Below are 13,376 nucleotides of genomic sequence, written 5' to 3'. Positions count from 1 at the left end.
TTTAGATCACTCAAATCCAATTAATGGTGGCCAATATTGATCGATACTGTGAGTTAAATGACCAGTTGATGTTTACTGATGAAAAGCATGCAGTTCCTTGCTGTAGAACTCTGATAGAGATGAACATGGAATAATGGGATGTGCTGTTCTGACTCTGCTCTTTAAGAGGTGCTGATATTACAACCAAATAGTTCATATATGTAACAATCCCTTGAAAACGGCACCTTACCTGTCCACAATTGTAATCAGTAAGGTAGGTTTTGGATTACCCAAACTCCGTAACGTAATCTGATTATTTTCTGTTATTTTTGGATTACTTCCCCTTCATTTGTTTCATTTGTCCATTGTTGACTAAATGTTTTGTATATAAGCAATACAATTTTCAAGATACAGAAGTTCCAAAATACAGAAATATAGCAGGAATGATGTAAAACGCATCACACCGACTTTTAGAAAAGGATCCATCAAACACATCCGGTGTGTCATCATAGTGGTCTCTGATTGGTGGTCATCTGCTGTGTCATCATAGTGGTCTCTGATTGGTGGTCATCATCTGGTGTGTCATCATAGTGGTCTCTGATTGGTGGTCATCATCTGGTGTGTCATCATAGTGGTCTCTGACTGGTCATCATCTGGTGTGTCATCATAGTGGTCTCTGATTGGTGGTCATCATCTGGTGTGTCATCATAGTGGTCTCTGACTGGTCATCTGGTGTGTCATCATAGTGGTCTCTGACTGGTCATCATCTGGTGTGTCATCATAGTGGTCTCTGATTGGTGGTCATCATCTGGTGTGTCATCATAGTGGTCTCTGACTGGTCATCTGGTGTGTCATCATAGTGGTCTCTGACTGGTCATCTGGTGTGTCATCATAGTGGTCTCTGATTGGTCATCATCTGGTGTATCATCATAGTGGTCTCTGATTGGTGGTCATCATCTGGTGTGTCATCATAGTGGTCTCTGATTGGTGGTCATCATCTGGTGTGTCATCATAGTGGTCTCTGACTGGTGATCATCATCTGGTGTGTCATCATAGTGGTCTCTGATTGGTGGTCATCATCTGGTGTGTCATCATAGTGGTCTCTGATTGGTGGTCATCATCTGGTGTGTCATCATAGTGGTCTCTGACTGGTGATCAGACTCTCTCAGGTGAAACAAACTGAAACACCTTTTTTCAATGGTGAATTTATTGTCACTGAGAAACCGAAAGGTGTCTAAATGCATTTCTTTCTTTATTTTTTATTTCTATTTCAGTTACTCCCCAAAACCTGCTCCTCTCACTCACATCTTTAAACTCGCTCTTCAATAACTAAATGTATGTTGTTCTTTTGTTCTGCAGTGTGCATTGCTATTTTAGTTATTTTACTGAATACTGAGTGGAAACTGGCTGAGAGGCAGATCAAAAATGGTCATCTTGAAGAGAAATAACTAAAAACACCAGGCTGGTCCACATCTATTAAGTTATTCCAGCACACAAATGGAATCTTTTCTACTCAAGTGCAGCATTGCTGATTTGTAATATCTGTCAGTCTCTCGACTGGAGTGATGTCAACGCTGTTTTTAATTTCCCCCCGGTCCCCCAATGGCCTATACACCTTACGGGTAGCTACTTACTGGGAGCTGCTGGGCCTGTGGTGGTGAAGTCCTGCAGGGGTTGAGAAGGCTCTGAGGGTAGCTACTTACTGGGAGCTGCTGGGCCTGTGGTGGTGAAGTCCTGCAGGGGTTGAGAAGGCTCTGAGGGCAGCTACTTACTGGGAGCTGCTGGGCCTGTGGTGGTGAAGTCCTGCAGGGGTTGAGAAGGCTCTGAGGGTAGCTACTTACTGGGAGCTGCTGGGCCTGTGGTGGTGAAGTCCTGCAGGGGTTGAGAAGGCTCTGAGGGCAGCAGTCCTGCGCCACCGCCGGTTTGTCACTGTAACGTCTCGTGCTGCTGGGCCTGTCGCTAACTCTGAGGGAGAGTCCCATGTCCTTAGCACCAGCTCGGAGTCTCTGGTGTCCAGATCTGAACGGCCTCGGTGGCACTGCCCTCCAAGCTGCTCATGGCCATCACAGACCTGTCACAGGGAGAGAAGAAAGAGGTCAGGGGGGTCAGGACCCTTAGAGAACACTGATGGAACGGGGTTATAGGTCGCTGACAGTGACAGGGCTGACATGGACAGACAGAGTCCAGGGGATATCACGTGTGTGAGTGGGAGAGAGAAAAATGGGGAGAGAGAGAGAGAGAGACAGAGAAAGAGACAGAAAGCGATATTGTGGCTGTGCATGCCTATGTGTAAAACAGGTTTCATCCATCAGAGCCATTGGGTGCATGGAGGGTCGTGTTAAACCCACTCTGTCGTGCCAGTTATGTAAAACAGAGCAGCTTTACATATTCAGGAATAACAGCCGTGAAAAACAGAAGATAACACTATCAAAACCCTGATATTTAGAATACCAATTTTGGAGAGGACACTGACAGACATGTCATTTCCCACATGGACGCTTCACATGGACAGTAACAGACGGGCTGTAACAGATTCTCCATCTTCAGTCAGACGGGCTGTAACAGATTCTCCATCTTCAGTCAGAAGGGCTGTAACAGATTCTCCATCTTCAGTCAGAAGGGCTGTAACAGATTCTCCATCTTCAGTCAGAAGGGCTGTAACAGATTCTCCATCTTCAGTCAGAAGGGCTGTAACAGATTCTCCATCTTCAGTCAGAAGGGCTGTAACAGATTCTCCATCTTCAGTCAGAAGGGCTGTAACAGATTCTCAATCTTCAGTCAGACGGCCTGTAACAGATTCTCCATCTTCAGTCAGAAGGGCTGTAACAGATTCTCCATCTTCAGTCAGAAGGGCTGTAACAGATTCTCCATCTTCAGTCAGACGGACTGTAACAGATTCTCCATCTTCAGTCAGAAGGGCTGTAACAGATTCTCCATCTTCAGTCAGAAGGGCTGTAACAGATTCTCCATCTTCAGTCAGAAGGGCTGTAACAGATTCTCCATCTTCAGTCAGAAGGGCTGTAACAGATTCTCCATCTTCAGTCAGACGGCCTGTAACAGATTCTCCATCTTCAGTCAGAAGGGCTGTAACAGATTCTCCATCTTCAGTCAGAAGGGCTGTAACAGATTCTCCATCTTCAGTCAGAAGGGCTGTAACAGATTCTCCATCTTCAGTCAGAAGGGCTGTAACAGATTCTCCATCTTCAGTCAGAAGGGCTGTAACAGATTCTCCATCTTCAGTCAGAAGGGCTGTAACAGATTCTCCATCTTCAGTCAGAAGGGCTGTAACAGATTCTCCATCTTCAGTCAGAAGGGCTGTAACAGATTCTCCATCTTCAGTCAGAAGGGCTGTAACAGATTCTCCATCTTCAGTCAGAAGGGCTGTAACAGATTCTCCATCTTCAGTCAGACGGCCTGTAACAGATTCTCCATCTTCAGTCAGAAGGGCTGTAACAGATTCTCCATCTTCAGTCAGAAGGGCTGTAACAGATTCTCCATCTTCAGTCAGACGGACTGTAACAGATTCTCCATCTTCAGTCAGAAGGGCTGTAACAGATTCTCCATCTTCAGTCAGAAGGGCTGTAACAGATTCTCCATCTTCAGTCAGAAGGGCTGTAACAGATTCTCAATTTTCAGTCAGAAGGGCTGTAACAGATTCTCCATCTTCAGTCAGAAGGGCTCTACATCTTCCCCCATGTTCTTCCACTTCAACCTTCCTCCTGGTCCCAGAGCCCAGTGCCATCTACCGGGCAGAGCGCCCGCCACAGTAAGCTCTCTCTGGCAACCAGTAGGCAGTCCCGTCTCCTCCTGGTCCCAGAGCCCAGTGCCATCTACCGGGCAGAGTGCCCGCCACAGTAGCTCTCTCTGGCAACCAGTAGGCAGTCCTGTCTCCACACAGTCCCATCTCCTCCTAGTCCCAGAGCCCAGTGCCATCTACCGGGCAGAGCACCCGCCACAGTAGCTCTCTCTGGCAACCAGTAGGCAGTCCTGTCTCCACACACAGTCCCGTCTCCACACACAGTCCCGTCTCCACACACAGTCCCGTCTCCACACACAGTCCCGTCTCCACACACAGTCCCGTCTCCACACACAGTCCCGTCTCCACACTGTCCGGTCGGGCCAGTGGGAAGCAGACCCATGCATGCTGCCAGATAAAAGTGGTGGATTCCTGCTCACTTTCTAATCCTTTTTCACCTCACCCTACCCCACCATATCCTACCGCACCATACCCCACCTCACCCACCCTACCATACCTCACCCTACCTTGCTGTGTATGCAGATCCTGGTTTGACAGTAAACTGCAGGCACTACTAGACCAAAGGTAACCTCCCGTCTGGCAGTCAGCAGCAACACAAAGAGGTGTGGAACTTCACATGACTACAGTCAGCCCTACTAGCTGGTGACACCAGTAGAACTCAACCAACCAGACAGACAGCAAGAGAGATTCTGGCCCCAGACACAAGCTGCATTAGGAGTCAGAGCTGTGCTGCACGGACAGGGAGGAACAGCAGGGCTGAGCTAGCCGCTGAGTTCAGGAGATCACAATGTCAGTGTCAGTTCTGTGTCAGGGACAGTCTGTGTGACACACGGGGGAGTTGGTGTCAGGGACAGGGGGGCTTAAATGCATGCAGATGGAACGCAGTGTGACACACACACAAATAAACACTGGCAGGCACAAACAGACCAGAAGTCTTCACGTACCCAAGGAAACACACACACAGCCCAGTAGAATCCTCTGGGTCTCCTGTTACTGAACAGCTCCTCTGTATTTGACAACAGACTCTGAGACTCTGAGTTGATCTGAGTGGTTGAACCGTAAAGAGCCTCTTCAGTCCCTTTATCTCCATTCCCCACGGTACAAACACACCCATACTGCCTGCCTGTAGAAGTGGTGAATAAGTGCCTAAGCCTTTTTCCACGCTACACTTTTCTGCCCATGAAAATGTGTTCTCAAAAACCTACAATGAGGTCAAAAGGGCACAGCCACTCTGCCAGACAGGGGAATGGGAGCTAACTAATCATATGCCGGCTGTAAATGGACCACTCAATGACAATTATGTTAGCACAGCGAATAGGAAATTGCTCCTGCGGAATGCACAAGAGGCCATTCTGATTGCACGCACAGACAGGGCGGTACACACTAGGCTTGGGCGGTACCCCCCCCCCCCCCCTGCCCAAGTGCTGGGGGGAGTAAAAGCAGGGGGAGCAAGCGAGAGGAGAGACTCTCCCTCCCAGACTGTATAGGAGGATGGAACAATACAAGAGCAGAGAAAAGCAGCTAAAGCCATCCATCCCTCCCTCCCTCCCATCCATCCCTCCCTCCCTCCCTCCCATCCATCCCCTCCCTCCCATCCATCCCCTCCCTCCCTCCCTCCCATCCATCCATCCAACATACTGTGTAGCCAACAGACAGACACATCCATGAGGCGGTCTTCTCCAGCTCGACAGTCACACAGAAAACAACAGAGGAAAAAGCATAGAGAGATCAAATGCATTAGGCAACCAACCATCACTTCCCAGGAATAGTAATACCGTTTACTTTAAGCCTAATAAAAGACGTTGATAATCAGTGTGTTGAACGGGGTAAATAAGCCCGTACCCCGGGTCAGAGCCACGTCTGATAATAAGGAGAGTTATTGATTAGAGAGAGAGCTGATGATCATTGAGACTTAAGCCCTCTGGGGTATAAAGTGTAGACTAAAAGGTATTCATTTCGTCACTCAGCCTCAATTACAGGTAAATGTGCTTAACAAGTCACATAAGTTGCATGGACTCACTGTGAGTGAAATAAGTGTTTAACGTGATTTGTTGAATGACCGTCTCATTTCTGTACCCCACACATACCAATAATTGTAAGGTGCCTCAGGTCGAACAGTGAATTTCAAACACAGATTCAACCACAAAAACCAAGGAGATTTTCCAATGCCTCTCAAACCAGGGCAAATAAAAGCAGACATTGCATATCCCTTTGAGCACGTTGAAGTTATTAATTACACTTTGGATGATGTATCAACACACCCCGTCTCGACAAAGACACAGGCGTCCTTCCTAAGCCAATTGCCGGAGAGGAAGGACACCGCTCTGGGTTTTCACCATGAGGACAATGGCTACTTTAAAACAGCTACAGAGTTTAATGGCTGTGACCGGAGAAAACTGAGGATGGATCAACAACATTATAGTTACTCTACAATACTAACCTAAATGACAGAGTGAAAAAAAAAATCATGCAAAATCTTATTTAAAAAAAAAACAAATACTAAACATGCATCCTATTTGCAACAACGCACTAAAATAGTACTGCAAAAAAATAGACAAAGCAATTAACTGTTTGTCCTGAATACAAAGTGTTATGTTTAGGACAAATAGTGGTGGCTGCATCATGTCATGGGTATGCTTGTAATCGTTAAGGACTGGGGAGTTATTTAGGAAAAATCCTAGAGGAAAACCTGGTTTAGTCTGGTTTCTCTCAGTGGAGATGAATTCCCCTTTCAGCAGGACAATAACCTAAAACAAGTTGACTCAACTCTATGGCAAGACCTGAAAATGGTTGTCTAGCAATGACGAACAACTAATTTGACAGAGCTTGAAGAATTATGAAAATATATCTATTTATATAAATGGGCAAATGTTGCACAATCCAGGTGTGGAAAGCTCTTGGAGACTTACCCAGAAAGAGAGACAGCCGTAATCGCTACCAAAGGTACTTCTACAAAGTAATGACTCTGGGTGTGTGAACACTTACATATTTCAGTATTTTATTTACAATAAATGAACTAACATTCCTAAAAACATATTTTCATTGTCATTATGGGGGTATAGTGTAGATGGGTGAGATAAATTATATTTGATCCATTTTGAATTCCGTCTGGAACAAAATGTGGAATAAGTCAAGGGGTATGAATACTTTCTGAAGGCTCCGTACATCACACTAGTGGAGCCAGTCATTAAAAACCCATTTGTAATAACAGAAACACCTGCAGAAACAATATACTGAGGAGCAGAAATGCAAGCTGTGCAGAGACAACGCAACACAAGCCTCTTAATGGCTTATCTATGGTCATTAGTGCGCTGATGAAAGAAAGCCAAGACAACGGTAATCAGAACACAGCCCCTGTTCACCAACACATTGCAGTGTTTCCCCTAGGATTTGTTTCAGCAGCGGTGGCAGAGTGTGAAGACATTTTGGGAATTTTAGATTCTCCCTGATTGTTAGTTCTCCAAGATGATCTTATTGATACATTTATTGCTCCATTATATTTTCTACATACTTTATATCTGGTTTGAGTTGTTTAGGTTTAAACGGAAAACGTTTTCCTATCCCGAAAAAAGTATATATAAAAAAAAAGTATATATATATATATTTTTTTTTATATATATATTTTTTTTATTTGTAGTGAAGGCCGATTTAGCAGTGTAGGTGCGTTGCTGCTAAATTCATATTGGGGATTCACTGAACACAGTCTACAGATCCCCTGTTCCCCAACACACTGAACACAGTCAACACAGTCTACAGATCCCCAACACACTGAACACAGTCTACAGATCCCCAACACACTGAACACAGTCTACAGATCCCCTGTTCACTGAATGCAGCCTTGCTGTGCATCCTTTGGAAACCAAGCCCTTATCGTCACCAGATAAACCCTGTGGCTTAAATGGTCAAAGAAATTCACAACTGTAGCTTAGATCACATTGTAGAAGACTGATGTGATGTTTAACTGCGTCTCAAAAGGATCATATTGAAAACATAGCCACCAAAACTGAACCTCAACAATAAATCACGGCTTTCAAAAATGAAGCTCAAGGTCTTAGATAGTGACAGACAGATGATTGCGAACCCAGCACAATGTCTGAATGATTCAAGTCTGAAAAGTCTACCAAAAGCCTTAGTAGCTATTATCTGGCACTTAAACCATTACTCCTGATTTTCCAATGTGCGCCTTCCTTCACAAAATACAAAATCTTTGGTAAGGACAGAAACCAAGACCTACCTGCCACATAGTAGCCCTCCTTATGTTCATTGCAAGCTGTTGGAGGAGTCCGTAGTACCCAAGGCAGCATTGGTTGAGGAGGACGTAGCTGCTCGGAGCGACTCGCTCCCTGCAGCAGTCTCACACAGCCTCCTATCGTCGTGGGTTCGTGTGTGTGTGTGTGTCTACCTGCCAGAGCCCCTCAGTAGGCGCCTGACAGAGTCAGTGACTCGCCCCAGCCTCAGAGACAGCACCAAATCAACAGCTGGCCCCTGTGATGTCAGCTCTAGCTCAGCCACTCACAGCATCCCGCCTCGCTGCACCCAGGCAGAGAGGCAGGCAGGAAGCACATCTCAGAGGAGCGCGCGGCTGAGGAGGCTAAATTGGGCACTTTCTTCATTACCGATTCTGCTGCCCTGCCATGCGCTTACACCAGAGGAGGGAGGCGAGGGACAAAGGAAAACAGGAGCTCCCTCCTCAGAGGGGAGGAGAGGGACAGAGGAAAGAGAGAGACAGAGACGAAAGAGCGCGAGAGAGAGAGAGAGAGAGAGAGAGAGAGAGTAGGGAGTAGGGGGACAGAGAGGAGAGAGTGGGGGGACAGAGAGGAGAGAGAGAGAGGAGAGAGAGAGAGAGTAGGGGGACAGAGAGGAGAGAGACAGACAAGAGAGACAGGATGGGCATCTGTCTCCCCATATACAGCAATGAGAGAACAGAACAAACCACGCTCCATGGGATGGATGGCCAATGAGAGAACAGGACACACCATGGGAGGGGATGGATGTCCAATGAGAGGACACGCTGTTCGAAGTGTACCTTGCTCATTACAGTTGGGTATATTTCAACCAGACGGAGACAAAGCACAAGACTGCTCCAACCAACTAGCGCCGGGCAATATGGCCCAAATATCATATTACTGCATAAAACAAAAAATGGATGGTATTTGCCACTATTTTAGGTTTTTGAATAATAAAAGAAAAGTCATATATGTTCTTTATGAGTAGTGAGTGATCCTAGGGTGGCAACACATTGATACTATGTGATTTCAAAATGGGTCTTTCTCCATTCTCATTGTTCAAATTCAAACAAAAATCATTTTCAGCATTTTCATAAGTTCCTGCACTCATTTGAGATCATTTCCACACTGCCACACATGGCTGCATGATGTGGACAAACAATACAGGCCTTATTTTTGAACCAAACGTTGCAATTGGAATTTGACTTGACTTTGACTTTAGAGTAAAACACTTGTGACCTGTTGGAATCATGAAAATAGAGTGATTATTCTAATTCTATAGTTAGAATATAATAGTGGGCACTTTGAATACAGTGTTGGTTGACATGGCAACGAGTGATAATGCCAGGGAGGAGTTATTGTGACAAGGTAGGAACCAAAAGTGTTAAGTGTTTCCTAGGGGACTCTATAACCTTTGGCTACATTGAATGTTCTCTTAGCTACTTCCTGTAGCGAACATATTCATGCTTTGCGTATTCCCCTTTGATTTAGAAGACACTGTTGCACAAACATGCTGATTTAGGTCTAGAGGTTGACCGATTAAATCGGAATGGCCGATTAATTAGGGACGATTTCAAGTTTTCATAGCAATCGGAAATCAGTATTTTTGGGCGCCGATTTTTTTTATATATATATTTTTTTACACCTTTATTTAATATTTATTTAACTAGGCAAGTCAGTTAAGAACATTCTTATTTTCAATGACGGCCTAGGAACGAGGCAGAATGACAGATTTTTACCTTGTCAGCTCGGGGATCCAATCTTGCAACATTACAGTTAACTGGTCCAACGCTCTAACCACCTGCCTCACAAGGAGTCTGCCTGTTACGCGAATGCAGTAAGCAAAGGTAAGTTGCTAGCTAGCATTAAACCTATTTAATAAAAATCAATCAATCAACGACTGTCGTTGCTCCAATGTGTACTTAACCATAAACATCAATGCCTTTCTTAAAATCAATACACAAGTATATATTTTTAAACCTGAATATTTAGCTAAAAGAAATCCAGGTTAGCAGGCAATATTAACCAGGTGAAATTGGGTCACTTCTCTTGCGTTCATTGCACACAGAGTCAGGGTATATGCAACAGTTTGGGCCGCCTGGCTCGTTGCAAACTAATTTGCGAGAATTTTATGTAATTATGACATAACATTGAAGGTTGTACAATGTAACAGGAATATTTAGACTCATGGATGCCACCAGTTAGATAAAACGGAACGGTTCTGTATTTCACTGAAAGAATAAACGTTTTGTTTTCGAAATTATAGTTTCCGGATTTGACCATATTAACGACCTGAGGCTCGTTTTTCTGTGTGTTATATTATAATTAAGTCTATGATTTGATAGAGCAGTCTGAGCGGTGGTAGGCAGCAGCAGGAACGTAAGCAATCATTCAAACAGCACTTTCGTGCATTTGCCAGCAGCTCTTCGCTTTGCTTCAAGCATTGAGCTGTTTATGACTTCAAGCCTTTCAACTCCCGAGATTAGACTGGCATTACTAAAGTACCCATTAGAACATCCAATAGTCAAAGGTATATGAAATACAAATGGTATAGAGAGAAATAGTCCTATAATAACCACAACCTAAAACTTCTTACCTGGGAATATTGAAGTCTCATGTTAAAAGGAACCACCAGCTTTCATATGTTCTCATGTTCTGAGCAAGGAACTTAAACGTTAGCTTTCTCACATGGCACATATTGCACTTTTACTTTCTTCAACACTTTGTTTTTGCATTATTTAAACCAAATTGAACATGTTTCATTATTTATTTGAGAATAAATTGATTTTATTGACGTATTAAGTTAAAATAAGTGTTCATTCAGTATTGTTGTAATTGTCATTATTAAATATATATAAAACATTTTCTAAAGAAAATCGGTCGATTAAATCGGTATCTGCTTTTCTTTGGGTCCTCCAATAATCGGTATTGAAAAATCATAATCGGTCGACTACTATATACGGACTCAAATCATTGGCCACTTTAATAAATGGATCACAAGTCACTTTAAATAATGTTTACATATCTTACATTACTCATCTCATATGTATGTATTTTATACCACCTATTGCATCTCGCCTATACCATCAATCATCCATATATTTATATGGACATATTTTTATTCCATCCCTTCACATTTGTATGTATAAGGTAGTTGTGGAATTGTTAGATTACTTGTTAGATATTACTGCACTGTCGGAACTAGAAGCACAAGCATTTCGCTACACTCACATTAACATCCTCTAACCATGTGTATGTGACCATTAACATCCTCTAACCATGTGTATGTGACCATTAACATCCTCTAACCATGTGTATGTGACCATTAACATCCTCTAACCATGTGTATGTGACCATTAACATCCTCTAACCATGTGTATGTGACCATTAACATCCTCTAACCATGTGTATGTGACCATTAACATCCTCTAACCATGTGTATGTGACCATTAACATCCGCTAACCATGTGTATGTGACCATTAACATCCGCTAACCATGTGTATGTGACCATTAACATCCGCTAACCATGTGTATGTGACCAAATACACTGATTTGGATTTGAACTAGTTAGCTAGCTAGCCAGCTAACTAGCGATGAGCGGCAAACAAGATTTAGGCCAAACTTGCCAAGACAAACTAGCGGTTGGCAGATGTAAGAAACACAAGCTAATAGTATAATTATAGAACGCTAGGGGATTTACATTAAGAAGCTAAATGAAAACAGCATCGTTGTCATTAACATTTTTGCATGTGCTACATTGACCATGCAAACTGAACGCAAGTGTCTCGTGGTCAAACAACAACAAATGGGGCTAGATGGGGCTAGGTCTGTGTGGAAAGCAGAATGGATAGTTGGAGAGCAGAGAGAGACGACTATACACACGGTGTATCACATTTAACAAACCAAACATTTTAAATACCGTTAAAGAAGGTAAAGTAAAAACCCAAACCGGTCCATGCATCAATACCAGTATATCGTAAAATACGGTGTACCGCCCAGCTCTACAACTAACCACAGAAAACATGCTCAAGTCAATTGTAGTATGTTACAGTGCTACTAATTAATGGAGACGTTCAGAGTGATCATAAAACGTAGTTATAGGGGAAATCAGGTGTCATTTGTTCCAATCCCTTAAAAACTGAAGTAAATAATAGATGCTGTCAGGGTAGGAGGAAAGCTCTCCCTGTCCCTTAGCAACAGACGCTGGTGACAACTGATCTGATCACATTTTTCACTACAGTTACAAGTCCACCAACTGAAGTAGCTACGTCACCAACCCGGTCACTGAATCTCAAACCCAACAGCCTCGCAAACTGCCAGTAGTCTCCTTTGATGCACACAATCGATAAACAAAGAGGAATCAATCACGTTGCAATGTTCACTGTGTCAAGCTGTGAAACCGGATGGGCCTACCTACGTTACTGACGTCTGTCTGACAATATCACGAGGAGGAAGTTGGATAAGAACATTAAGCATTTAGCGTACAAATTCATCAAACTCCCCCCACCACACACATATATGCACAGACACACGCTTGCGCGTGAGCACACACACCTGAGTAATTAAAGAAGAAATGACACAGCATCAGACTATTCAATATTCTCAATTTTACACCCCTAATTTGGACATAAATCAAGAGTTGTGTCACTGCACTCCTAACGGTAGAGCCTCCAGCAATGAAAGCCAAATCGGTGAGCCTCATCTCAGAATTATTAATGGCAGCACTAGACAACCAGGATAGTTCATAACTCAGGCAGGAAGTGTGCCTCCTTGACTTTATAACTAGACATTAAAATACAATATGGCAGTGACATGTATAAAACTGTAGCCTAGCATAAGTCACTCTCAAACCCAGCTATAGTCCTGTTTACAAAACAATAGAACTACTCATCAAACAAGCCCACAGTGGGGTTCTGCATCTAGCTATCAGCTAACTGGAGCCTTCCCTCTTTGATTAACCAACTCCAAAGCCAGACAAAAAAGGGACCACTATTTCAACAAAACTGCGGTGTCTCGGCAACGCTTCATACATTAGCCTATTAGGCGTTGCGTTTTAATTTGCTGTGAGAAGTGACGGATGTGCTTAGTTAGGCTATATTTCCCCACCGAGTTCTCCATTTATGGCAATAGCATAATACTATCCTAATGAGCCTCCCTTGGGTTGAACAGACAGCAGGGAAACACTCCTGTAGTAGACTCTGCATCCTCATTATAGAAGCGATAGGAAGGACACTGAGCTGACATGTCACCCATTTACTTTAGTATAATAAAACATCACACCAGCCAAGCCAATGGTAGGCACCATAATTACTGTAAGTACGTCTATGTTTTTACCTCTATTTAGCTAGGAAAGTCAGTTAAGAACAAATTATTTTTAATGATGGCCTACACTGGCCGCCCTATGGGACTCCAG

The 13,376-nt window shown here is 43.7% G+C and overlaps 1 protein-coding gene across 18 annotated transcripts in view; it reads right to left on the bottom strand.

Annotated features, from left to right (window-relative positions):
- LOC110495394 (R3H domain-containing protein 1) overlaps window positions 1–13,376 on the bottom strand; it is a 52,376-nt gene that overhangs the window by 36,913 nt on the left and 2,087 nt on the right. For 13 of the 18 annotated variants that reach the window (XM_036951643.1, XM_036951641.1, XM_036951637.1 and 10 more), the window contains exon 2: window positions 1,821–2,050. The gene's annotated coding sequence lies outside the window, so the exon portion shown is untranslated. Of the gene's footprint in view, window positions 1–1,613; window positions 2,051–7,970; window positions 8,582–13,376 lie in introns of those variants that run through there. The other 5 variants (XM_036951640.1, XM_036951645.1, XM_036951650.1 and 2 more) reach the window with 3 other exon arrangements.

The sequence above is a fragment of the Oncorhynchus mykiss genome, chromosome 18 (assembly GCF_013265735.2).
Source record: "Oncorhynchus mykiss isolate Arlee chromosome 18, USDA_OmykA_1.1, whole genome shotgun sequence".
NCBI lineage: Eukaryota > Metazoa > Chordata > Actinopteri > Salmoniformes > Salmonidae > Oncorhynchus > Oncorhynchus mykiss.
This window is presented reverse-complemented; position numbering and strand designations above follow the sequence as displayed.